Below are 26,385 nucleotides of genomic sequence, written 5' to 3'. Positions count from 1 at the left end.
GAGGACAGAGTGTCAGCCAGGAGAAGTAGTCAAGAATGTGGCTCAGGTGGCAGGTGCAGCCCGGGCAGATGCCTGGAGGCTTTTGGCGTGGGGAAACGGGGAGAGTGCCCTGTGTGGTCCAGGGTGGAAGGTGCCCCTGCTGGTGAGGACACTGGAGAGAGTCCGGGATGGAGGGCTTTGGAAGAGCTTGGGTTTTACTAGAACTGACACAGTAGTCAGTGAAGGGTGTCATCAGAAAGTGACCCTCAGGAAAGGTAATTCTGGTTTTTCTTCTGATATTCTACAGACACAAGGGTCGGGACGGGTGAGAGTAGGTATATCTGTCTCTTTGAGACCCACCCCGTCAATCATTTATTCATAACACGTGCACTTCTGTGTGTCTAGGGGAGAGAGAGTGTGGAGCCACATTAGTAAGCAAAATGTATTTGCTTCTTGTGAGCTTAGCATTGTCAGAAGTTGACTTAGCCTAGAATGTTCTAGGAATAGAGGAACAAATTGTGGTAGTTGGAAGGAGGGAAGTCTTCCTTGGGAAACAGTCAAAATGAGCCTGGAGACAAGTGGGAAGTAGGAGCAAGTCAGGGGGCCCCTGAGGTCACTGGGGACCTGTGTACTGGGGTGAGGCTGGGCAAGCAGTGTCTGGGGTGGGGCTAGAATTCCACCAGGGAGCCTCTGAAGGGTTTGAAGTGGGGGTGATGTAATCAAATTTGTGATTTGGGAAGACTGCTGTGGCTCTGTGTGTGTGTGTGTGTGTGTGTAGCAGGGAAGAGGGGAAGGGTGCCACCAACAGGAGGGGTCATTAGAAGAACATTCACAGGCTGGGAGAGAGGCGTCGGGAATGCTTGGGGACGGCAGGGGCAGTGTGGATGCCGGATTTCCTTATGGGGAGGGCTTGTTAGCAGGGCGACCCTAGAGGCGAATTTTGGCTGGAAGAAAACAGATGGAGGCTGCCAGGTGGACTTTCCTCTTCTCTCCTTCCCTGCCTTGTGTGATGATCTTAGCTCAGCCAACTTTTGGAAAAGAAGAGCTAAGTTCCAGGGTAGCCCAGGACTTTGTTGAGCTCGTTCGAGTGAGATCTGATAGGATATAGGTTTGTGTTCAGATCTGCATGTTCACTTAGCTAGAAACGTCCCGTCATTTCGACTTCTATAGGGGTTTTTATTCTTGATAAAGATTGCTTTCTTGGTGAGAGGAAATTTAATACAGCTGTTGGCTTTCTCAAAAAAAATCATATCTTTTAAGAACTTTAATATTCAAAACAATAGGAATATATTAAAATGTTAAAGTAAGTCTTTGGTGCAGTTTCTTTACTTTCTGAGCTAGTGTGGAGTTAGAGCCTTTGCATTACTTAAGAGCACATCCTTGTCAGTATTTAAAGAGCTGTTAGTGAGCGCCCCAGGCCCCACCTCTCAAAACATCATTAAAGTTTGCTCTGAAATAGTGAGGTCATAAAGGTCTTATTTGCAGAAACCAAAGAGTTGGTTTATAATATGCAGCATAGCTCCCTTTATAAAATAATAATAGGTTCAAAATTAAGAAAGTGGAGGATAATTGATTTTTTTAAAGCTGAAACATAAACTTTCTTGTGCTAATGTTGCAACTGGAAATTTTGAAAAGAAAAATCCTACTGTAATATCATCTACGTGGAATACATATATGACTTTCACTTTTGAAAAGTAACTGCGCGGTGGTTTTTGAAGTCAGGAGAATTCCAGCTCAGATACTGGCAGTGATGGTTGCTGGCTTTTAATGGAAGGGCCTAAATTTGCCTTCTTAGCATTTATTTTTTTTTTTGGAGTGAAAAGTTTGAGTAGTGCTTTGCCAGCATGATTTTGGGGCAATTTGAGGGCAGATGTCGTGTACCAGCAATGAGATATTTCCATGCATTTTATTTTCCGGACATCACCAGGGCACATGTGGGGTTTGTGCCTGCAGGCTGGAATGCTGCTGGACTCCCTGATCCATCACCGTTATGTCCTGGAGCTGCTCCGGTCAGTGAATGATTTTCTGTGGCTTCTAGGTAATGTGGTCTGAGGCAGATGATCAGATGTGCATTTAAAGTACTATTACTTGAAATAAGAGTAACCTAGAAACATGGCTCTAACAATACAGTGTGAGGGAGAATTGGCTGAGCTGCTTGCAGTGGGGAGTCTTCTCAGGTGACTCCCTCACCGTGATTCTTGCCAGTATCCGCCCCAGCCCTGCACGGTAGTCCTGCCGAAGCAAGCATGCTCTTTGCTCAGAAACGCACTGAATTTCCTTGTGCCTCTGTTTGTTGGCTTGTTTTTTGAAAGCACGTCTTGCCCTTTGCTTAAATGCCATCCATGGTAGTCACTTCTTACACTCATTCTACTGGACTTCATTCATAAATAGCTGCTGAATGGAAGAACAGAATGTAGTATCTCCATGTAGTGGAACATTATTCACATGTAAGAGTGAATAAAAAAGAAAAAACAAATAAAGAGGAAAATGAAAAAGGCCACCTGTTCTGGGAACTCCTCACTGACTGTTCAACCCGCACTTTTCCCTTTGAAACCCAATCACTTATGCTCCACCGTACTCTTTTTGAGAGTACCTACTACCTTCTAATAAACTTCAACGTTTTCAAAAAAAAAAAAAAAAGAGAGAGAGAGATGCTGATACCACTTCAAAATGGATAAGCCTTGAAAACAGCATTTTAAGTGAAAGGAAGCAGACACAAACGGCCACATATTGTTGATTTCAGTGATCTGAAATGCCCAGAAAAGGCACATGCAGAGGCAGAGAGCAGGTGATGGTTGAAAGGGGCTGGGTGGAGGGGGATTAGGGAGTGACTGTTAGTGACAGGAGGTTTCTTCTGGGGTGATGAAGTGTTCAGGAAATAGATGGTGGTGAGGGCTGCACAACTGTGAGTGTGCAGAAGACTGCTGAGCTCTGTCTCTGGGAGTGCCTGTGGTTGGGGCGGCTTTATTTTGTTCTCATCGTGCAATGAGAAGACTCATCTGCTGCTGTGGCCGTGCTACTCCCGTGAGTGGTGAGGGTCAGAGACTTTGTAGAGTCATGTTTCTTTTTTTTTTGCCCCTTGCTGAGTGTAGGCAAAAAAGGTTTAAGTCTGAGAAAGTGCTCCATCTGCAGAAATGTCTTTTAGTTTTGCATGGTGTAAAAATCTTGAGAGCTTTTTAATCGTTGAGGACAGCCTGTGGGGGGAAACAGCCCGTGAATCCTGGGTGAGTCCCGGAAGAGCTGCGCGTCCCTCCCTGACACGGGTGGGGATTTCACCCCCGTTCAGGCAGTGAAGGGCCCAGACCCGAGAGCAGAGTTGACATTCGTGAATATTTACGTGAATCCGCTGCTTCATCTTGGATATTAATTTCAAGCTGAGTCAGTTTGTGGCGGCAGCCTCATCCTACATCAGGAATTTATAGTATCTGCTCTTTGAGGTGAAGACCTGACAGACTTGACTATTTAACAGTCTCCCTTGAATTGATATCTCAGATTACTTTGTCAAAAGCAAAACAGCAGAAATACAGAAGTCCTTTAATGCCAATGTGACCTGGAAAGGGTTTAGTCTCTGTGCCTCAGTGGCCTTATCTGCGGGTGGGGATGATGATAACAGTGCTTCCCACAGAGGGGCTGGTGAGGGGAGAGTTAGAAGCACACATGGAGGACTTACACGAGATTCTCATGAATGACCGAATTTAGTGCTCTCAGCCTGGTCAGGCCTCAGGAGCAGAGATGTCAGAACAGAGCAGTCCTAGCGGGAGCTCGATCCGTGTTGGCAGGTGTTACGATCAGTATCACCTCTGTGGGTTATCAGGTAGTTTTAAGACTTGGTAATATGAATTCATGAATAATGTTAGAAGACTAGACAACTCAGATCCTGTTTACATAGTTCTCAAGATTTCCTCTGAGAAATGGATGGATTTTTCCCCATCTTAAATCTGAGATGAGTCTCTAAAAAATTCTGTATTCCTCCATCTTTTTGCTTTAATTCTCCATTTCTTAAAAAAGAAAGTTGTTAAATGGAGTTTATGGGGACTGAACTGAGGGCCTCATGCATGCTAAGCACATACTCTCCCAAATGAGGTATAATCTCCCAAATGATTTTTCTTTTTAATTTACTTTCTTAGTATTCAGAGGTTAGAGGCCTCTAATTCTTTTTCTGGAGACTTGTCCATGAACCTGTAAATCTATAATTAATGAACAAAACTTGGTTTATTAAAAACATCAATAGAACATTCTGCAATCCATCCAAAAGGAAATGCTGATTGAATTAAAATGTTTCTCCTTTAAGGTGATTTCTCCTTTTTGGTCTAGCTTAATTTATTAACAGCCATCCTCATCATCATAATGACCAAACTCGCTCTGAGTGGACACCTACCTAACACTAAAATGCTTTCCTCATGTTTTACTTCATAGCAGGTGTTTGAGGGTAGGTATCAGTGTCTCCTTTTTTGCAGCTGAGGGATTGAGAGATGGAGCAGCTTGTCCTAAATCACACCCAGCTGGCGGTGGCTAGCTCGGTGCTGGAACCCAGGCTGCACAGGATGCATTCTTAATTGCTCCTCTAATCAGCCTCCCGTTGAGTGGTTACCCGAACTGCTGTGACTCCATAAATGGCCGATTTTAGTGATCTCAGCCTGATGAGGCCTTCAAAGGAGAGACACCAGTGAGAATGTGAGACAGAGTGGCATAAATTAAAATTGTACATTTTTACAAAAGTTTTATTCTCAGGTAATAACTTAAAAGTTAATTTTTTTTTAATTTTAGTGCTCTGTGAGCACTAAAAACAAAACATTAAAAATAATTATAGTGCAAAAGAGAAGTGGGCTTTGAAAGTCCAATCATTGCTAGTGATGTTACTTGCTTTTCTCTAGTGGCCCTTATTGACAGAAATACTTACAAAGACTGAATTGGTTTTATGTAGTCTTAATATGGAAGACAAGATTGTCAGTGAATATTATAAGTAAAATCTTTACTCTTTTCTTTCCTGATGGTGAATATGTAAGTTGTTTTCATGGCTTAAGTACATTTCCTTATTTGTGAAATTTGAGTAATATCGTTTAACTTGTCTGACTGTGAGAGTTAGACGCCTTGTATACAAAGAACCCAAGAGGTGCTTAATAAAAATGTGCTGTCAGAATGACAGATATTTTAGAAGGATCAACTCTGAATACTAAAGAGTGTCGCTTATTTCTGATGCATATTCAGTATTTATAATATTTATATATATGATATCTTTGAATATGGTTTAAAGTAACAAGGATTCATTTTTTTTTTAGTGTAGTATGAAGTTTTAATGAAATCTGTATCATACTAGTGAGACAGGGACTAGTTAAATTGCCTTAATCAGACGACCTTGAATATTATTTACACAGAATATTTATTGTTACAACTCAGAATTCATGTTGCCGTGTAACCATCCACACAGACATTTAAATTCGTGGGATTCTGACCAGATTCATTAAGTTTAGTAAAATCCACATTGATCATTTTCAGGGAATAAGCTTCTCTCTTTTGTGATTAAGCAAAATTTTGATTTTTTTCCTGCACTCTTAACAGGTTTAAAATATCAAAACATTGATTTAACAAGTCACTTTTTTAATAGAATAAAGTTCATGCTGTTTTATTATGTAAATAAATGTTTTTGTATTTCATCAATCTTGTATGATATCCTGGCTCTTTGAGAATTATTTTGCAAGATACTTAGATAACCTACTGTTGGAAAAATACAAACGTGACTTTTATGAATATAGGCCTAGTACAGATCTGTTGGTTTATGCTACAGTGCAAGACATGAGGCCTGGGAGAGCTTTGCTGCCGATTGCAGGACAGAACCCATGTCTCAGTTTCCCCTCCTGTAAAATGAAGTGGCTGGACTGGATTCTTTCCTCTTCTAAGATGAGTTTCCATGAACCTATGTCTTTTGTTTATATTCAGGAGTATTAGCAATATCAGATTAAATACTGAATACCCTTCCCTTCCCCCGAAGCAAAGTGCAGTATGTGCTACATAAGCTTTTAGTTATCTGATTCTCTTTTCTGATCCTACAGGCAATTTTTGTGTTGCATCTTTCCCGGCAACCTGGAAGGTCATTTTAGCCATAGGTGGCGCTGTTGCACCTTCTAACAGTCTTAATATTCCTTTTGCAAAAGAAGGCTTAACAAATGTTATTTTGTTTTGATTCCGTTGCTTAGTGCTTCAGAATAGCACAATGTCCATTATGTCTGTCTACCTGGAAAAATTATTCTGCTTATGTCTTAGACTTATTCTGTCATCTCGCTGTGTACATTTCAGACTTGCTGTGCAAACAATGGCAAAATCGGTCTTTTCTTCCAGTGTTAGAAGTCAGTGAGCCGGGATTTTATAAAGCAGCTAGAAGCGGCCTCTGGAGCACCTTAAAGCTGAAAAGTGTATTGAGTTCCTGAGTATTGACTCTGCCGCTGTGTGTTAATTGGTGGTAGGAGGTTTGGTACATATACGAAGGGGTGTAGATTTTTGAGTTGGGTTTGCGTGCACGTGCTGCCACTGAGCCACGTGAGCCTGAGTCAGTTTGCTCTGAGTTTTTCCCTCGCCTGTGAGATGGGGACATTCATATCTGCTTTGTAGAATTGTGAGAATTAGAAATTATGTAAAGTGTTTACCACAGTGGGTATGTCAAGAGGGCTCATAAACTTTAGCTGCTTTTTTGTGTGAAGCCATCATTTGAGAGTCTTTGGCAATTACTAAGAAACAGGAAAATAAGAAAAGCTGGTTTTATGCTGAAAGATATTTGAGGAGGTTCCTTAGTTCCTATACCCATAATTAAGCATCAGCAGAGTCAGAACAGTTACACAGTCGCCCTGAACCAACGTTAAGCCACAGAATTCTTTGTTACTTCATATATTTTGTGGCTTAAAGGGATCCAATACTTATACACATGTTGTCTCCAGCAGCCAACTGAGAGATGACACAAAAGAGTAGGCAGGCGATAAATGTCTTATTTGTTACTGATGAAGCCACGTACTCCATGAACTTCAGGGCTGTGGGAAAATGCGTGTCATGATACTGTGTCCCAGAATTAGAGACTCACCCTGTCCCATGTAGCTCTGTGACACAGCGAGCCTTCCCTTGAGAGGACCTGCCCGTTCATGCACAAGGCTGTCCTGCCATGGAGCCGAGCATCCCAAGTGCTTCCCAATGGTGATCAACACTGGAGGGAAAGGAAGGGTTTCAAATGCCCTGCTTGTCTAACCGGACTCACACCTCACTCTGTTAGTGTGAGGAGGGCTAGCTGTTGGCCAGGGGCCAGGGGTGTGAATGGAGAAGCACTCTCCATGGCCCAGAGGAGTGGTTAGGAGGCATTCCCTCCCTCGGTTTAAACAGGTGGTGGGATGGAAGAGAAGGGTCCTCCCCAAGAGTTTATAAAAGGAGAAATAAGGATTTTCTTTGCGACTTAGACTAGCCAGGAAACACATAAGATGATTAGAATGGAGACTTGTAAATCACTTTGATATTAAGTTGACATTTGTTGAACACCCAAAATGTGCTACATTCTTTTCTGAGAGTTTTACAGAAATGAATCCTTCAATCTTCTCAACAAGCGAGTAAGGAAGGTTTGATTGTTATCCCAGTTTTACAGTGTGGAAATTGAGGCACACAGAGGGTAAGTTGGCCAAAATCACAGAAATAGTAAGTGGCAGAGCTGGTATTTAAACCCTGGCTTACTGGTTTGAGGCTCCCAGAGATGGGCTTTGGGTGTTTAGAGTTATCTGCATCCCTGAATCTTTGTACCTCTGTGCATATGTTAGCCCAGAAAGGACAGGGAAAGGAGAGTTACACAGATGCGCATAGTCATGTCTTGGCCACTGTCCACAGAGAGTGCATCGTGATTGGCGTTATTTGTTTTCCAGGCAGTAGATCAGTTCTTATAACAGAAATTTAGTCCATTGAGTTAATCTAGAAACCCTTCCTGCTCTGTTTCTGTCCATGCTTGCCATGTGACTGCCTCCCCGTGATTAGGCCATTGAGAAAATGTACTCATGGTTGAACTCTGATATTTCAGTCTGGTTCATAGTTTCACGTCTTCTGTTACATTAATAAGTTAAGTTTCTGGTTTTCTTTCATCAGTGTGTCATGAGTTTGGTTAAAGTGAAACAAGTCCATGGGAGCCCAGGGGTGATGACGGTATAATTTCTGAGCACGTTGTGGCACTTCTACCCTTGCAGACCTGGCGGGAGTATGTCCGCCTTCCTCACTGATTTCCCCCAACAGCAGGGTCCTCTCCCACCCCCGCATGTGAGGCTGGGAGCTCTCTGAGTAGGCCAGTCAGAGGCCAAGTCCACCAATCAGAAAATGATGAAGTACCTGGAAGTGGTTTTAATAGAAGAAAAGGGTTTCCAGGTAGTCCAATGGGCTGTTCGAGCCCGTTTGGTGAAAAGCTGTCCAGTGTCTGTGGTTGAGGTGCTTCTTTGCTGTTGAAAATCCTGGATTAGATGAAGGGATTTTAAAAAGCAGAAAAGGAGTGATTTCAGGTGAGAAGTGATGGATGACCACCTGTGTGAGGCATAGACAGGGTCTTACAAACTTCTTAAAATAACTTTAAAAGCTCTTCCATCTGAGTGCATTTCATATGGGGTCCAGTTCATCACTGGTCACCCTGAGAGGGCAAATAATTGATGATGGCAGAAAGGACACGGAGGTATCAAAAAGGTCTCAGTCATTTTCCCTTTTTAAAGGATGTGGCAAAGTGTAATATATTTGAGCTGGTTTTTCACTGAAAAATTTTTAGTGTTTTCTGGGACTCCCCAATGCCCCAAGGTTCCATGCAGCTGGGTGTCCCCTCAGAGCAGGTCTGTCAGAGCTTGCCCTGGGTTGACGTGGTGTCACGGGGAGCAGGACGGTCAGAGTCCCCGGATCTTCCGAGCTCCGTCTCCTCATCCTCAGTGCCGGGTTTCTCATCCGTGTCTACTTAGGGTTGTTGAGAATCACACGTGATGGTTCAGGTGTGATTTGTGATTGTCTCTGTGATTGGCATATAGTCAATATTTGAAAGAAACACTTTTTTTTTAGTATAATTGTAGCACATAGATTGCAGTGCTTTTTAGTCTGCTTTTTTTTATATAACTTTATTCTTATTTTTAAATATGCACTTATTTTTATTTATTTTTTTGGAGGTACTGGGGACTGAATCCAGGACATTGTTCATGCTAAGCAGGTGCTCTACAACTGAGTAATACACACCCTCCTTGTCTGCACTTGAAAATAAATATTTCAATACACAAAATAGCTCTTAAACCCCATCATGGGACCTAGTCACTGTATAGAGAGTTGAACACGTATGCTTTTTCAATAAGAATAAATGTTGTTGAGACATACATTTCTGAATCTGTTAATGTGCTTAAAAACGATCATAGGTAGTGATAAACACGAATCTTTGATCCAGTACTTCTTAGGGTCTGTTTTGCTATCAAGTGAAATTACATTCTACAGAGAAAGCTAATTGGATCTCTTTGATATTTGGATGGTTTAGCAGATGATCAAGGCTTTCAAAAGCTGACAGATTTGTATTTTAAACTAACTACAAAGTTATCTTCTAGAAGTTGGAATTCCTAAACTTGTGAAGTGCCCAGTAATCCAGGGGGTATGTGTCTGTGTCTGTGTGAACGTTTGTGTGTGTGATTTCAGGAATCTAGAATTAAGTTTCATATGGACTTCTGATACCTTTCTCCTACAGTTCAAGGTATAGGCATATATTTACACAAATAAATTGATATTCTTTTGTCATTTTGCATATTGGTGGGAATAAGAGTTTCTCATACTTGTTTCAGAAGGGTTGGGGAGCATGAGCTCAGAAAACGGGAGGAGAAAGAGGCAGGGAGGCACTTCACACTTTGTGCAGGATATGAGAAACAGTAGCTTTTTTTTCTCTTTTCTTCTAAAGCAAACTGGCACTGAATTGTAACCTACTATTACCCAGAATTGCTTTTCTGATCAGATACAAGTGCCTCAGATTTTTCAAGGCAACATGAATGATGAAATGTGTTTTAGCAGTTATCATTAAAAGTAGTTTTATTTTTCAAGTAAAAGGCTATAGCTTGTTCTTCCAGCGGTACATGAAGTCCTCATTGATCTATGTACATGATCTATGTGCTTAGTTTCTTTGTTTTTTTTTTTTTAAGTTCTTGTTTCATTGCGGTGTGAATGAATGTTTAAAATTTCTGGATTTTGATCTTTAGAACATGCTGATTTATCAGAGCTGTTAAAAACCTGATTGTTCTTTGGTCCTTGTTTGTTGGGGCACCCTATTGATTTCTGTTGTCTGTTAAAGCGGGAAATGCTTCCTCTAGCCTTCAGATCATTAAGTGAATGGTTTGCAGTGTGCCTTTAAAATTATTTGAATGCATTGAGCATGTTTGTCCAGTGAATTCTGAATTAACTCATTCTATTGACTTTGCTTTGGTTCTGTGGCTTTTGCTCCTCTCCACAAGAATTTGAATTCTCTGTTGCATTTTGCATACGTGTTCTTAACAGGGGAAGAAATTTTGCATTTTTTACAGAGGTGGCTTTTCCTATCCCCTCTGAATGCCTTCTATAATTGATACAATAGTAATCTGTTATTGCAGTGCATAATTCTTTCATAAACTATTTTTTGGCATAATCAGAAACAATGACAAAGTATGATAATAAAAAATATGAAAACCTTCCTTCCTTTGAAGAATAGAAATCAGGTGGTCAGGCTCACGCATGCTTTGTGCCTGACACACTTACTCTCATGTCATTGTGTATCATGATTCGGAGATGGAGTTGCTCCAGGTTTATAGATTTTTGTTTTAACATTTGCGTTGAATTCTTTCTCCAGGCTGATGTTTCCTGTTGGTTTTGTGGAAAGAGTAGAAGGGAAACAAATCCTTTGTTTTGTTTTCAGGAGGCCTGAGTTGATGAGAAAAGGGTTGAGGGTGGGCTGAGGAAAAGAGTGACACTCCCTCTCCTCCCGGCTGAAATTGATAAACAAAGAAATCAATTAAGTGTATCGGTATTTGACCAACAGAAGTTAGAGAGCCCAAAATGGCTAGATATGCCCAATGGAAATTACTGAATTCACCTGCAGAATTATGTGCTTTACCAAGTAGAAGCAACTTAGAGCAATCAGAAAAATCAGTAATATGATGAGATATAAAAGGAATATTATATCTTTTATTTCTGAAACTTTTCTACGGTAAGTTGTGTAGAGCTAAAATTAAGTTTCAAGCACCAGGAGTTAAGAGTGTGGGTAGTTCTGTAGGATCGTTATTCACGGATGTGCCTAGACCCTGCTAGAGTGGCTGAAGATGGCAGGAAAAGACCCAGAGGCAGGATTTGTCATCCTAGGGTGTCCTCCATAATGGTTCCATGTGGGACCCCATGATTGGTTTAAAAAATTGTAACACACACCAGCCTCCTGTGAACTTTAAGAAGAAAAATATATGCTTAAAAACTGCTTTGCAAGCAAGTGCCTGTACATCCTCACTCCAGTCTCCTTGCCTTAAAAAGCAGAGACAATGCTTTGCTTGCATAGTTGAGCTTTTAGATAGCACTCTGCTGGTTGCAAAGCAAGGACCGAGGCCCTCAGCTATAAACGCTGAGCTTGTGTGCTGTTAGATAGTCTATGATCCACAGAACAAGGACCTGGCTGGTCTGGTGGTCTGCTTTGTAATTCACATGTCTAAAAATGTATCTTGCTCCCCTCACCCCATGACTTCCCTAAAGATACACTAATCCTTTGTACTCATTGTGTATTCTACAATCTCTGCTTCATACTGTCTTTCCCGAAGTTCCTATTTCTATCACACAACTGTTAATGAATTTTTCCTTTGATTATACACAATAAATAAGGATGCAATTGAGAGGCTCGTGGAGTTGGCTCCCTACTCCCTCTCGATTTATTGACTTTTTCCACAGAGACTTGAATAATCATTCCATGTCGGTAAGACATCTGCCAGCCAACCCACAGTTCCAGGTGAGAAGGATGCAGGTTTATCTCTCCTACCCGATGGAGAGAGAGGAGAGAATTGAGATATGCTCCCCCATGGTCCCTTCCTGTCCCACGGCCACTGCAGTTCACCTGCAGCCTTCTGGCCTCTGCTCACAGGGCCTCTGTCCCAGGACTGACTGCAGCTTTTTCTTCCCTTGTCAACATTTCCTGTGCCTTTAAGAAGTTGGTCTCTTCTCTGCAATTCAACCCTGGCAGATGTGATGGTGGTCAGCGTGCTGGTGGGCAGTCCTTTGGGGACTCCCAGGAGACATGCTGATTCTCCTGAGTCTCTCAATCGGGGTTACAGAACAGTCGAGCACCGAAGGAAGCCCATTCACGTGAGGTCAACAGAGCATTTTATCACTTTCATTTTATTTTTAAATTTTCATTGGAGAAATTATTTGTAGCAAACTGTTCCAGATAGTCGGCCGCCTGCTTTCCTCACCACCATTTCCTTGTTGGCTCTGGTGCTTGTTTTAAGAACCAGGTTTCTTCTCTGGTCATTTGTAGCATCTGGGCTTGCCGAATCCTTGATCTGCATTTGAAGCAGAATGCTTCTTCCTGATGTGAAACAGATTTTCCTATTTCTGAATATTTCGTGTACACTCAGCAACTGTTTCAAGTGAAATGCTCTTGTCCAATTTCGGTTAACTCACATTTGCTGATCTCCTACTTTCATGCTGAGGGCAGTTTCTTCTTCCTCTAATAAAAGTTAGCAATTTGCATTTACTAGGGAAGGTACTGGCCCGAGGTGCTTTTTTTCTTACCAGTTTTAATACAATTCACCCATTTAAATATACAGTCGTTTTTACTCTATGCCCAGAATTGTGCATCCCATTTAATCTTAGAATATTTTCATTCCCCCAAGAGGAAGCCCCGTATGCATAAGCAGTCATTCCCATCTTCCCCATCCTCCCCCAGCCCCAAGGAGCCACTCTTCTCTCTCTGTGGATTTGCCTGTGCTGGACATTTCATTTAAATCGAGTCACTTCATGTAAGTGGAACCGTCTATTGTGACTGACTTATTTCACACTGAGTAAAGTTATCAAAATTTGTCCACGTTGTGGCCTGGGTCAGTACTCTATGCTTTGCTATTGCTGAATAATATTCCACTGTATGGCTGGGCCCCACTGTTTACCCATTCATCAAGTGATAGGCAATTGGGTTGTTTCTGCTTTTTGGCTGTGATGAGTAGTGTCGCCATTAATATTCCTGTAGGAGTTTTTATGTGGACATTTGTTTTCAGTTCTCTTACGTCTGTGCCCAGACAGCAGAGTTGCTGGGTCATTCAGAAACCAAATGTTCAACTCTCTGAGGACCTGCCAGGCTGTTTTCCAAAGTGGCCACGCTGTGTTACGTCCTCACCAGCAAGGGCTGCGTGCTCCGCTTCCTCTGTGTCCTTATTAGTGCTTGTTACTCTTTTTTTTATTATAAACTATTGTTGTGAGTGTGAAGCGGTTTCTCCTAGTGATTTTGACTTGATTTCCCTTACAGCTAAAGATATTGAACATCGTTTCTTTGTGCTTATTGGCCATTTGTATATTTTCCTTGAAAAATACCATTTCAGATCCTTTATTCAACTTTTAATTGAGTTGCCTTTTTATTGTTGAGTTGTAGGAGGTACTTTTTTTTTTTTATAGATACAAATTCCTTATCAGATAAATGATTTGAAAAAAATTTCTCCTGTGTGTTGTTTTTCCACTTTCTGGATGGTGCCCGTTGAAGCAAAGTTTTAAATTTTGATGAACTCCAATTTATCTCTGTTTTCTTTGTTCCTTGTGCTTTTGGGGTATTATTTAAAATCTGAGGTATTTTATTTAAAATTTTATATATAAAATAACTTAATTCGTAGGACCGTTCTAGGAGATGGGTGCGGTTGTTGTCCCCAGTGTATGGATAGAAGACTGAGATGCAGAAAATTTCTCTGAAATATCAGTTTCACAGCTACCCAGTGCTGTGGGAGTTCAGACACTCATGTTTGTCCCAAACATCTGTGATCCTCACCACCATGCTCCACTACTGCCTGGAATCGTTAATGAAAACGTCTTTCCTTTTTTGATTCCTTGTTAGTTTGTTTTCTCATTGGGGACCTCATCTCCTCATTTTCCTTTCGGATATCAGTGTAGATTTATTTTAGGTCTCATGTAGGCAGAAGCATTTCTATCAGTTAACTTCTTTATTACTCACTCTCCAGTGATGATTATTGCTAGTTGACCTAATCAAGTCATGCTTAATTCTTTCCTTCTCATGACACTAAAAACAGTCATGACTTACAGAATGCTAAAAGCAGAAAGTACTTGATTGATTTTATTTTGCTACCCAATCAAACCAATCAAATAAAAACCCGCTGTTGACACAGATTATAAGCCCTCCAGGATAGGGTCACTGTCTTCCTTGTGTTTCATTTATTTGGTCACAGTGTCTGGATAGTGCCTTGCTGTTCAGCAGTTTTGTTAGGAAACGGTGCTCGTGAATCATTGTAAGGACAGAATTTTGACAACAGACTGTGTTGTTCATTTCACAAGGGAAAAGATAATATAGAAATACTGCTCAGATCTATTTTAAAATTTAGCTTGGAATTTTGAGAACAATTCAAGAAACCATACAAAGATTTTTCACTAATTTTAGATCTATCTTAAACACATTATGGTTACATAGCAGAGTAACTTATCAAGTAGATTTGACAAGAGGAGTGTATTATTGATTTTTTGTTTTAGTTGAAATATTCTATCTGGGATAAAGTAATCAGTGCCCATAAATGAACAAATATGTTTGTATTTCTATGCAACATGTGAGCAGACTTCATATGTTTCTATATAATATATATGACTGTGTGTTTTAATCTGTCTGTCAGTGTTTTTATAGTTTTTCAGCAATGTTGTAACATTAGAATTCTAAGAAATTCACTCCCGATACTACTGCAGTTTGTACTGTGTATCCTGTCTTATGTATGGGATTCCACTGTCCCCTAAGTGAGGAATTTCCTCTCCTATTGAGTTAGAAGCAGATTTAAAGAACTGTGATTTCTAGGCGTTTGCTCTCCATGTGTTTGCACTTGGGTGTCAATCACAATTTTCCCTTTCTTGAGTTTTCATTGTTCAATTAGAATTTTTGAAAATAACTATTAATATGTTTCACTAGTCTCCCTAGAAACTTGATGTTTTTGTGCTTTTCAGTTTTCAATTTATGAAAATTGTAAATGCACACTTGTTTTTAAGTAGTCCTTTTTCACTAGATATTTACCTCTTTATAGTTAAAATAATTTTTTTCCCAATGAATGAATCACTGTGCATGTTTTACAAGATACCTTACTTTTTATTTTTCTTATTCTAACAGGTATATTCATTGTAGAGAATTTTGAAAATAAGGATAAACCCAGTAATAACTTAAAAATGGCCTGTAATCTCACCTGGAGATACAGTTGTAAGGTTTGAAATTGAGAATTACAAGTCCTCTCATTTTTTTCTTTTTTTCAAATACGTTTTGGTTACTGAGTCCCTCGAATTCCCATATGAATAGTAGCAGCAGCTAGTCAGTTACTGCAGAGGAGCCCGCTGGGATTGTGATCGAGACCACGTTGAGTATACAGATCGCTCTGGGGAGCACTGCCATCCCAAGAGCGTTGTCATCAGATCCAGGAATGTGCGTGGTGTGTCTGTCCAGGTATTTAGGTCTTCTTTAATTTTTTTCAACAATGCGTAGAGTTTACATAGTATTATTTTACCTTATTTTTTTGCCTTTATACTGAGTACATGTGTGCAAGGTACCAGGATCAGAATTGTATTATAGCCCCGCCACTTGCTGCCACCATGGACGCTGCACTCTTGCTTTGCCCTGTGTAAAATCTTGCACAAAATAGGACCTAAGTAACTCTCTCTTGAATGAATGATTATATGATAGCTGGATGATGCTGGAGATTCCTTGTGATGATGTCTTTTTCCCAGACTTTCCCCTCTTCTTAACTATGCCTTTTCTCTTCCTTTCCTCCAGCCTGGGTTTCAGCCTGCCTGTGGCATTGATTTTCCCTGAGTGTGGACTCTTCCTTTAACTAGTTCACGATAATGTTTCATGCGGGCTATGAAAACTTGCTAGATGTCAAGAAATAGCAAATTCATTGCATGCTAGTATTTTTAGTCTGTGGTATTATATTATCCATTGAAATTAAATCAGGCTGACCCCCTGAGCCCTCCCCTGAGCTCTTTTCTCCTTCCTACGGGTGATATTTCTCTGGTTGCTGTCTGTGCCCTTCTCCCAGACTTGGTTTTGGAGTTGAGTAAGTCACCATCAGTGGAGCTCTCTCTTTAAAGATGAAGAGAACATTTGCTCCTTCTCCCTGGTTGGGGACTGGATGAGATGAGGTAACAGATAAAGAATGGAGCCCCATCTCATTCTGACCCCCGCTCTTTCCGTTCCTTTCTCCAGGGGAAAAGAGTACAATTAAAAATATAAAGATTGTGAGCTAATGAGATAGACAAGACAACCGAACATTTGTTAAATATCCTTTCATGCCGGAAACAAATGTATTATACACACAAAAAGCACACAAATCACGGTAGTACTGCGGTTACAAACTTGGGTCCGAGTTCGAGTCCTGCTCTGGAGTGACCAGTCCTGTGAGTTGGAGAACTGGTAGGTCGGCTTAGCCTCTCCCATACTTGTTTCCTGTCCTGCAGAGACGGGTCTCGCTAGGCGTCCCTCTCCCGTAGAGGTGCTGTGGGGTGTAAATGGTGCGCGTGGGCAGCCTGAGCACAGCTGCTCATTCCTTGTAAGGGCAGGATAGCATCGCTTTTGCGGTGACAGCTTTATGACCGTCCCGTGTAGACTCTTAGTGCTCCGAAGGGATGCCTTGTGGTTTGGAGATGGGATTCTCACTTCTGTAAATACCCAAGGATTGTGTTATTGGGCCGTGCTGATTTGAATCTATTCTTTAGAAAGTACATATTGTAGATATATTTTTCAAGCATGCATGCTTTTTTCTTTTATTATTTATAGTTCTACTCTCTCATCTCTTGGTGTGACTTTTCATGGAATCCAGGAAACAGTCCTAAGCCACCTGCCTCTTCACACTTCTCCGTGGTGGTTTTCTTCCCTGACTAGAAGAGGGTTCTGCATAGGAAATTTTCTTTGTTCCCCTTTTCTTGGAGTCACTCTGTCTCCCCAACTCTCACCTGTCCATCTGTCCATTTCTCTACCCACTGATTCTTCTGACTTGTTCCAAAAAGCATTTCAGGCAGCTTACAGAAGAACAGATACCAAATAAACAGGTGAGAAAATGGGGCCAAGTTCAGACAGTGAGGCTAGGAGGCGAGCCTGTGTGAGAGTTGCAGGCGTGAGACACACGCCTCAGCCCTGTGACTTATAAGATCGACAGCAACAGTGTGCCTGAGGCTCCCAGCAGACACAGGGAAACAGGGTTTGTGGGAGATGCTCACTGGCTGTGAAATAAATAAGTGGCTTAGGAGATGCCCAGCCTTTCCAGCTACTAAGGCTTAGGAGAATATTTTGAGTTTCTTCCAAAATCAGAGTATTGCATCTTTTCTTTTTTCAGAGTTCTATGTATAGTTGGTTACATTCTATACCTGGAAATTTCTCCAAAACTGCTTCCCACGTGAGTCCCATGGCTCGGGAATGGGGTGGTTCTGCTAATTGACGGGTGTAGGCCAGAAACAGAAAATGACAGCCTCAAAAGAGCCTGGGATATGTCAGTTATGTTTTGTCAGTGCTGTAGATTTCAGAAAACGCTTTCACCGTTTCTCTCCATCTGAGGTGGCAGCGTGCTCTCTTAGCAGCATCAGGAGCTCAGGGCCAAGGGATGGTGGGGGCTGACTGCACTGCTATCAAGGCAGCTGTGCCAGTCACTGCAGGCGTGGTGATTTTACATAGTGCATTTCATGTTCTTTAATAGGTTTCAACAGGTAGTTAATTAACTGAGTTAATTAACATTTAAGAAATATGATGCTTTGTTGAAAAGACAGTTATAGGCAGAATATAAGTTGTGAAGACTTTAAAAACGGTTTCATTACTGAAATTTTAGTAGGGAAGATTTAGTTTATCTTATTTACACCTCTCTTCAAAAGTAACAAAGAAACAAGACAGAAAAAGCAGAGGATGATTTCTGTTCTTCCTCTCGGCTTGCAGGTGCCCTCACCTCCAGTGGCATCCATCCAGACACCAGCACTGACACTGGCCGTGCTCAGAACTGCCTCAGCCCTGAAGACACAACTGACAAATAGAAGGGGGCTACGCCCTATGACAGCAGGTGCTCTCACTTTGTGGGTCCTTATGTAACTGCACGATGTTAATCAGGATCGCCCGTTCTACACTGTGTGACGCTGCTGCCGTGTGTCCTAGTTATTTCTGTAAGTACTAGTGTAATGTTTTCAATGTGTGGTACTAGACATCTAAAAATGCTTTTTTCAGATGAAAAATAATGTGTATTTAATATAATAAGTCTGAAAAAAGGGACAAAAGTGTCTATCCTGGTCCCACTACTCAGAGATAATAATTAACACTTTAACATCTATTTTCTGTTCTTTTCATCAGTGTGTATTACGTCTGTCATAAAAACCAGCGAGCACTCTGTGCCTGTTTACTGTGTGGAGACCTCCATTTTCCATTCGGCTTATTACACATTTTTCTACAGTATTCTCTCTCCCCTGGCATGATTTTTAATGACCAGTATAGCATTCTGTCTTGTGGAGGCATCGTCCATTTTACTTCGGACTTAAATAAACTTTTAAATTCCAAGTCTAATTAACTGAAATACTGAAAAGAGAACTGTGGTGGTACCGAAAGGCCCCTACATCCCTTCCCCTTTTTTTCCTGAGAGTAAAAACTGCTGACAATGTGGTGTATATATTTCATGACCTTTATGCCTGTCATATATATATACACATACATACATGTATATGAGAAATCTATGTATATGTGTGTGTATATATGCTTTATTGAAAAATAAGGCCATACTATATGTTTTGTGCAGCTCGGTTTATTCACTGAGGTGTATATCATAGACGTCCTCCCACTCCAGACTCACCCGGTCCTTTCAGATAGAGTAGAGGGGTCTCCTGATGTGCAGTAGATTTGGTCTCTTGTGTAAGGACACCTTTGGTGGGAGAGTACTGTGGACAAGGCCTTGGACCACGCCAAAACGCCTGCCCCTTAGTGCCCACAGCTCGCCTTGATTTACCGCATCATTGTCTTGATGGTGGATACTTAAGTTTTCTCCATTTTCCACTGTCAGAAAGGGTGTTTGACTGGCGTCCTTCTTGTACAAACATTCCTGTGATCTTGTATGAGTATTCCTTTAGTTAAGGTTTCTGGGAATTTAGTCCCTGGATGTGACAATTACATACATCACAGGATCCTTTCAAGTGACTCTAGAAATTCCTTCTCCTGCGGGGAATGAAAAGATGTAGAATAACTTATGTAACCAATTCTGTATCGCTGGATATGATTTCACTTCAGCTTTTCTTCCCACCATTGTAAAAAGTGCTGTGTAAATGCTCTGATGAGTACATCTTTTTGAACTGATTTTTTTTCTAAACGAAACGATTCCTAAAATGGAGTTCAGTTTGTGTGTACACACATTTTTCAGAGTTTACATATCCATTGACACGTCGTCCTCCAAAAAGATCGCTCAGTTTGTTCTCTCAAAGACGGACACTACCTAGAATATTTTTTAAAAACATTTGACAATATGATGAGCAAAATTGCTTTTTCATTGTTTTAGTTTGCACTTGATGACCAGTGAGGTATTGAGCATTTTTCACTCATTAGCCATCTGACTTTTAAAAGGTGAATCATCCCTTTTGTCCTTTGCACACATTTAAGTGAGGGAGCTTCTTGTTGCTTTGTGACAGCTCTTTGTATGTTATGAACATTAACCCCTTGTCTTCATTAACATGTATCACAGAGCTTTTTCTTGTCATTTCTTGCCTTTCATTTTGTTCAGTAGGTTTATTTTTGTTGTGGCCGAAAATAATCTTAAGACAGTAAATGTCTTCTTTTTGGGTTTTATCCTTGATAGTATTCTTAGAAATACTTTCTTATAATGGTATATATCTCCTCTGTAGGATTTTTTAATCTCTATGATGGAGATGATAATACTACTTGTTATAGTGAGGAGAAGTTGAATTACTATGAGCAAAGAGTTGTATTTGCTGTTATTAGTACTTTCTAATATTTACATCACTATCTGTAATTTTTCTTGTGGTCATTATGACTGGAATAGAATTTGTTTTTTCCAGGTGATTCTCTGATTGTCCCAAGACAATTATTGAATTCATACTTTGCTCTTTGATTTGAAATCCCACCTGTACAAAATATTTATGTACACTAGAATCTCTTTTTGAGCTCATGGTTTATTTCTGTCAGTCTTACTTTCTTACTCCAGTGCTATATCTTACATATTGTAAAAATTTATTTAATATATGACAGTGTGATTTTTTATTCTTTTTTCCATCCCCAATTTTCTTGTCTAGTATTATGACTTTATTATTCCTGAAGAGTTCCAAAATATTTTGCTCAAGTTAAAAAAAAAAGATAAGAGCTGTCATGGGATTTTTAAGTAAGTTTTGAATTATCTTTAGGAGAACGTTCATCTTTACAAAACTGCTTTCCTCCATACAATATGTTGATGTCTCTGCATTCACACTTCTTACTTTACCCCTCAGTACAGTCCTGTGTTTCTCCATGTACAACATGGGCATTGTTTTTGAGTTTATTCCAGATTATTGTTGATGTTTTTGTTAATTTTGTAAGTGAGAATTTTTGCTATTATATTTTTTAACTGTTAAAACTGACACCTAGGAAGGCAGATTCAATTTGTAAATACTCACTTTGTAACTTGTCATTTAAAATTGTAAGTATTAAGTACTTGTTACAGAATACTTTCTTTTCTGTTTTTAAAAATTTGTTTCCAAGATTCTCAAAATGGTCATAGCTAAGTAGTATAGGTGGGGAGACAGATGGAGAGAGGTAGTGTGGCTCATGTACAAACTGTGAGCACTTTCATGGCTGCCTTTATGCTGGAAAAGCCACTGAAGAGCCCAGGTAAGACCAGGGGTGGCTTTGTACACACTTGAAAGCCAGCTTTCCTGTCTGTATGGAGAAGCCTGGTGAGTGAGGCAGGTATATGATCAAGGTCGAATGGAGGTTATTGGCTGCACAGAGCCCTGTGTCTGTGAGAACAGGAGACCATCGCCATGGGAAATGCTTGGTGCCAGGAACAATGCAGGGAGCTGGGAAGCCTGTCTGTTAAGGATTTTCCAGCCCTGGGAGTGGGAAGATCAGACTCTCCATTCAGATCTGAGTTTGAATTCATCCTCTTTAGTTTACTGGTCCTCTGACTTTTCTCAAGTTATACATCCTCTTTGAACTCCTGTTTTCTTGTCTCTCAAAACAGGAGAATTACGGCCTGCTGCTAGAGTGTTTGATCAGGGTAAATAATTTGTGTCTATAAGATGCCATGTACAGTCACAATCTCAGTGAGAAATGGGCTGTCGCCTCTTCTTCTGCAACTCAGTTCTTGACGAGACATGGGGGAAAGTCAGTCCCTAATTTGTGTGTGATGCAAGTAGGAATAAAATTAAAGTCTTGCCTTTCCCTAGTAGTATTCTTACTCCTTTGCTTCATTTACTTCTTTCCTCCTTTCCTTTCCCCTTTCCCCTCCTCCATCAAAAGATCCTGGGACTCTCTCAGAACACTAGATTCAAGTTACTTTAAAGGTTGGCTCATCCTCATGAAATGACAGTAACATAAAAAAAATCTGTACACATCCCAGAATGCATTGTATTTGATTTACACACACACACACGTGCACACAAACACACACACAATCAGGCTACCTCCCACTTGCAGAGGGAGAAGGAACACTTTTTCTGAGTTTTCATTCACTGAGCGTGAGAACAAAGTCTCTTACGCAGACTTTCACCAGCCTTCGTGCATGTTGTTTTTAATTGGATTTCTGCTTTTTGGCCATAGATATAGTATTCTAATAGAAGAGAGAAAGTGAAGACATAGACATTCTGCTGAGATATTGGTGTCATCATATTTGAGTTGGAAATGGCTTAAGACAGCATAGAGTCATAAATTTTTATGGGTGAGAATCCATGATGGTGTAACTTGGACAAGAACCTGGGTCTTCTGCCATCTTGTCCATGTGGGTGAAGAGGCAACTGGGTGGGGGATGGCAGGGATTTTTCTTGCTTGAGTTCCATGGTCTTGCTAGTTTTCATTGCTCAACTGCCTTTAGTTTATGTCCATGAGGCCTCTCATGGGAAGGTCACTCTTTCCTGATAGATTGTTTCTTATCAGCAAAAAGCTCTGGACCCACTCATATTTCCCAGAGTTTTCTGCTGACCTGCTGACACTTTATATAAATGAGACCTAAGAAACTACTGAATATAAAATCCTTATTGTTATCGTTTGCCCTCGAGTTCCATAGGAATGGGGTGCTGTCTCAGGCTGTCTAAAGCTAGATCTGAACAAAGATAGGGTGATAGGCTGTGCTGCTGGACCTCCACAGTCGAAGGGGATTTCCACCTTAGTTTTTAGAATCAGGCAGATGAGTTCAAATATTGCCTTTACCAGTAATTATCTTTGTGACTTGGGGGAGAAACTGTACTTTTTTGTGTCCAATTTTCTTTGTAAATAAGTTCAGTATTTATTTTAAGGTTTCTGTTTTAGAATTGAAAGAGCTAATTCCCTCATTTATACCTAAAATAGTGATCGCGTGGTTCTATGCTGGTGCCTTGGAGGTTGATTACTCTGGGACTCGGCAGTGAGAATGGGGGTGGTGGACCCCTGGATAATAGAGCTTATATTCCAGAATATGCTTGTAAAAGACTGGATGTGCAGTGGATTTTTAGTAAATATCCACTCCTTTCCTACTCTGCTTTGATTGTGTATATATCTTTATACTAATATATGAACAATTTTTATTGCAATTTAAATATCTTTGTAGTATTTACAATATGTAGCTATAAAAAATAGGTGAAATAAAATGATTTGACTTTTATTTTCTTTTCAATAAGCAAAACAAAATAAAGTAGAAAAGAACAAAGTTTTGAAGGAGAAGAAATAATTTTATTTCCATGGAATCAATTCCGTATAATAGGTTTTTTGGTCGTGTTGTTAAACAGCATATAAAATTGATTGGTTGTGACATACTGGAAATGAGGAAACAGTGGAGACATACTACCTCTAATGCAGTCATTTATTTACCAAGTCCAAACTCGTTCTGCTTGCTGCATGACAGGCCAATAAATCGGGAGAGGAGCTTTTGGAGTAAGGAATAGTGACTTTATTTGAAAAGCTGGCAGACTCAGAAGATGGCATACTGATATCCAGGAGAACTCTCTTCCCCAAGTCAGAGTTCAGTCTCCTTTTATACTAAAAAGTGGTGGGGGTGTGGTTGGTTGTTGCAAACTTCTTGCTGTACGAATTGATTTCCTTGGAATCCTTTGTTCTTGCAGCTGTCCATGTGGGTCAAATCATGGCACCCCTGTAAAACCTCAAAAAAACAAAGTTTATTCTTTATTTTGCAACTTGCCATCTCTACATAAGTGTAGAAGAGCTAACATCCTTAAAGATCAGAGCCCGCAGAATAGGCCCTCCTGGATATTTCAGGCTAAAGGCAACTTTCTTTTACAAAAGGTGCAGAGATAACAAGTCTTAGCCTAGAAAACAGGGTACAGGTTTAAAGACAAACGAACACATCTAACATGGAGTCAAATTTGTTCTTTTCTATTACAATTTCTTTTTCCACCTCATAGATAATTTTAGTAAGAAACATGAGCAATTTTTTTACTTTTGCTTCTTAATAACGGATAAGTGGCCCAACTAAAGTTTTGTGAACAGGGATGCTGTGCGGGCATAGGGGTCACAGCAAATTCTTGTTGGGGTGGTCGACCCTGCAACATGTCTGATGCCCTGTGAGTGTTGGTGAGAGTTCCCCTAACCAGGGGCTCTCTTCAGGAACCACCATGTGGGCATTGACCTCTGGAGACTTCTTTTTCAGCTGTAGGAAATTTTTTTAGATGCTGTGATGAAAAAATCACTCCAGCTGGGGATAATCAGGGAATAAAGGAAGGGGAAAAGGGCTTGGAGTAGTGTAGAAGAGAAGGACAGAAGATCAGGGAGCCTGGGGGCTTGGGGGCGGGGCCTCGGGAGAGAGAGTAGCAGAGGTGGGGAGGGGCCCGGCTCCAGAACCAGCTCCTGCACCTTTCCCTGCACCCAAGCCTCACAGCTTTTAATTGGGCCCAAGACTCTTTCCTGTCTGGATGTCACCCTGGGCAGAACGTTGAGAATCGAAGGTAAGGGGTGGGCAGCACTCACCTAGGGGTCACTGAGGACTTTGGTCAAGTCCACAGTGCCTTTTCTAGTCATGTGTCTTCACCTGTTCTTTATCTCAGGATCTGAGAAGCAGGAGCAAGGAACTCAGGGAGAGATCCAGGAAGACATCTGACTCTGTTAAGAGACGACAGTCACAGCGACACGGGGAGCGAGGACACATGCAGCAAAGTAAAATGACTTCACAACTATTGCATCAGAGCTGCAGGTGTGAGAGAGCCTAAGCCTGTCTCAGAGTGCAGGGGACAAAAGGAAAGGAATGGTAAAATTAACACTGACAATTGAAATTTTGTTAAATAGCCTGCTAATATTAATTGTATCAAATGAATGTATGCAGGTGTATTTCTATGATCATTTATAGTTACACACAACCCCACCAGCCCCTCTTTCTCCCATCGGGGATGGGCTTTCTCAAGCACAGTGCCCCTCCTGGTTGAGTGGGCCACGCTGCGGGTCCTCGCCTGGGGCCAGGCTGCTGCAGGACACTGAGTCCCCTAGGCACGGCCTGGGAGAAATGACAGGAACATCTCTGCTCATAACTGAGAGCCTCCGTTTCCCCCTGCAGTGTAAGAATGCCGGTGACTCAGTTAGAAGCATGCATCCAACCCGTCCTTCCGAGTCATCACCATCTAGAATCGGTGCCTGAATCTTCTGAATTTCTCCAGAATGTGGTTTAAAATCACCTTCGACAATTGAGTGTGTGTCCTCTTACAAGTGGAGGAATTGCTGCCGTTTCCCTGGAACTTACGCACCACTAGTCCATCTGATTTTTCTGTGCTAGGATTCAGAATGGCATGCTAAAAATTCTGCAGTCAGATCTTGAAACACTGATGAAGAGGATTATTTAATTTATTTCTTTATATGATAGTGTTATACTTTTAAAATTCAGAGTTTTCGGTTCTTTCAAAAAATTTTTGGGGGGTTGGAGAAACAAATTTGCTCTTACCATCTCTGTGACCTGTTGCTTTGTGCCTCTCACCTGTCTTCTGTCACTTGTGAGGTGGTTCCATTTGTGACCCTGTCAGGGTTGTTCATGTTATAAAACATATAGTCTGTTAAAGTACAGTCCCTTTTACTCCGAAGACATTCCACAAATACTCCTTAAATCTGGGTGTGGTTTTAAGAAGACAGAATCATTAGAACATGTACTTGCAGGTTGCTAGTGCAAAATCCCCAAATCAATAGTCTAGCTCAACATCTAAAATCTTTCTAATCTACCTTGGGTTTGTATGGATAAGTGAAGCAGTTTGCTAAGAACTCAAGACCAGGGTTAGAATACAGGCTGGTGTAGCTCAGCAGGTCCTCCCAAGCTGATGCTCTGCCGGAGGGAGGGGCCGAGGGGAGAGGGCGTGTCCTGCCCTCCCTGAGCTGACAATTTGATGGCAAAGATCTTTACCAGGTGAAGAACTGGGAGTTTCTTCTAAGAAGAGTGGGTTTGAAAAGAGTCCTAAAACCGCGGGAGTGACACAATCCCTTTTGTCTCAAGTACGTGAGAGCGGCTGTGGGGACACTTGGGAGACTCGTGAGTCCAGGTGTACAGTGTTGGTGGCTTCCACTTGAGCGGTGGGACGGTCAGTGGGTAAAAGCGAACAGATTGAAGGCATGTTTAGATGGTAAAAATGAAAGGATGAATGCTGTCTGTGAAGGTAGGATGGAGGAAGGCCCAGGTTTCTGGGTGGATTAATGAGGTAAGTGATGGTCCTGCTGTGCTCTGAGGAGGGAAAGCTGCAGAGGGAGCTCTGGGGGAAAACTGATGAGTTCAGCTGTGGGTGAAGTGTAAGGCTGTTAGATGTGTGGACTGGGAGATCTGGTGAGAGCAGGTACTGAGTAGGAGGAGGGGAGAGAGACCTTCAAATCATTTTGTCTTGTGAACATACAAATAAGTATGAGTAATGACACACAACACCTCTATATTCTGGATTAAAACCCAGTAACATTTTTCTATATTGACTGCAGAGGTTCTTAATTATTTTTTAATAGAAATTAAAAAAATAGAAACAAAATAGTGAAGTTAATGAACATCTTAGAGTTGATGTGTGTCCTTGTATGTATTTTGATACCTC

The 26,385-nt window shown here is 41.0% G+C and overlaps 1 long non-coding RNA gene across 1 annotated transcript in view; it reads left to right on the top strand.

Annotated features, from left to right (window-relative positions):
* Window positions 1–24,558, top strand: part of LOC141574273 (uncharacterized) — a 61,105-nt gene extending 36,547 nt beyond the window's left edge. Inside the window, exons 5-6 of the long non-coding RNA XR_012501186.1 lie at window positions 18,107–18,327; window positions 24,385–24,558. This is a non-coding gene — a long non-coding RNA (uncharacterized LOC141574273). The remainder of the gene's footprint in view (window positions 1–18,106; window positions 18,328–24,384) is intronic.
* The last annotated feature ends 1,827 nt before the right edge of the window (window positions 24,559–26,385 follow it).

The sequence above is a fragment of the Camelus bactrianus genome, chromosome 20 (assembly GCF_048773025.1).
Source record: "Camelus bactrianus isolate YW-2024 breed Bactrian camel chromosome 20, ASM4877302v1, whole genome shotgun sequence".
Lineage (NCBI taxonomy): Eukaryota > Metazoa > Chordata > Mammalia > Artiodactyla > Camelidae > Camelus > Camelus bactrianus.
The sequence above is the reverse complement of the archived record's forward strand: the minus strand, read 5'-3'. Positions and strand labels throughout refer to the sequence as shown.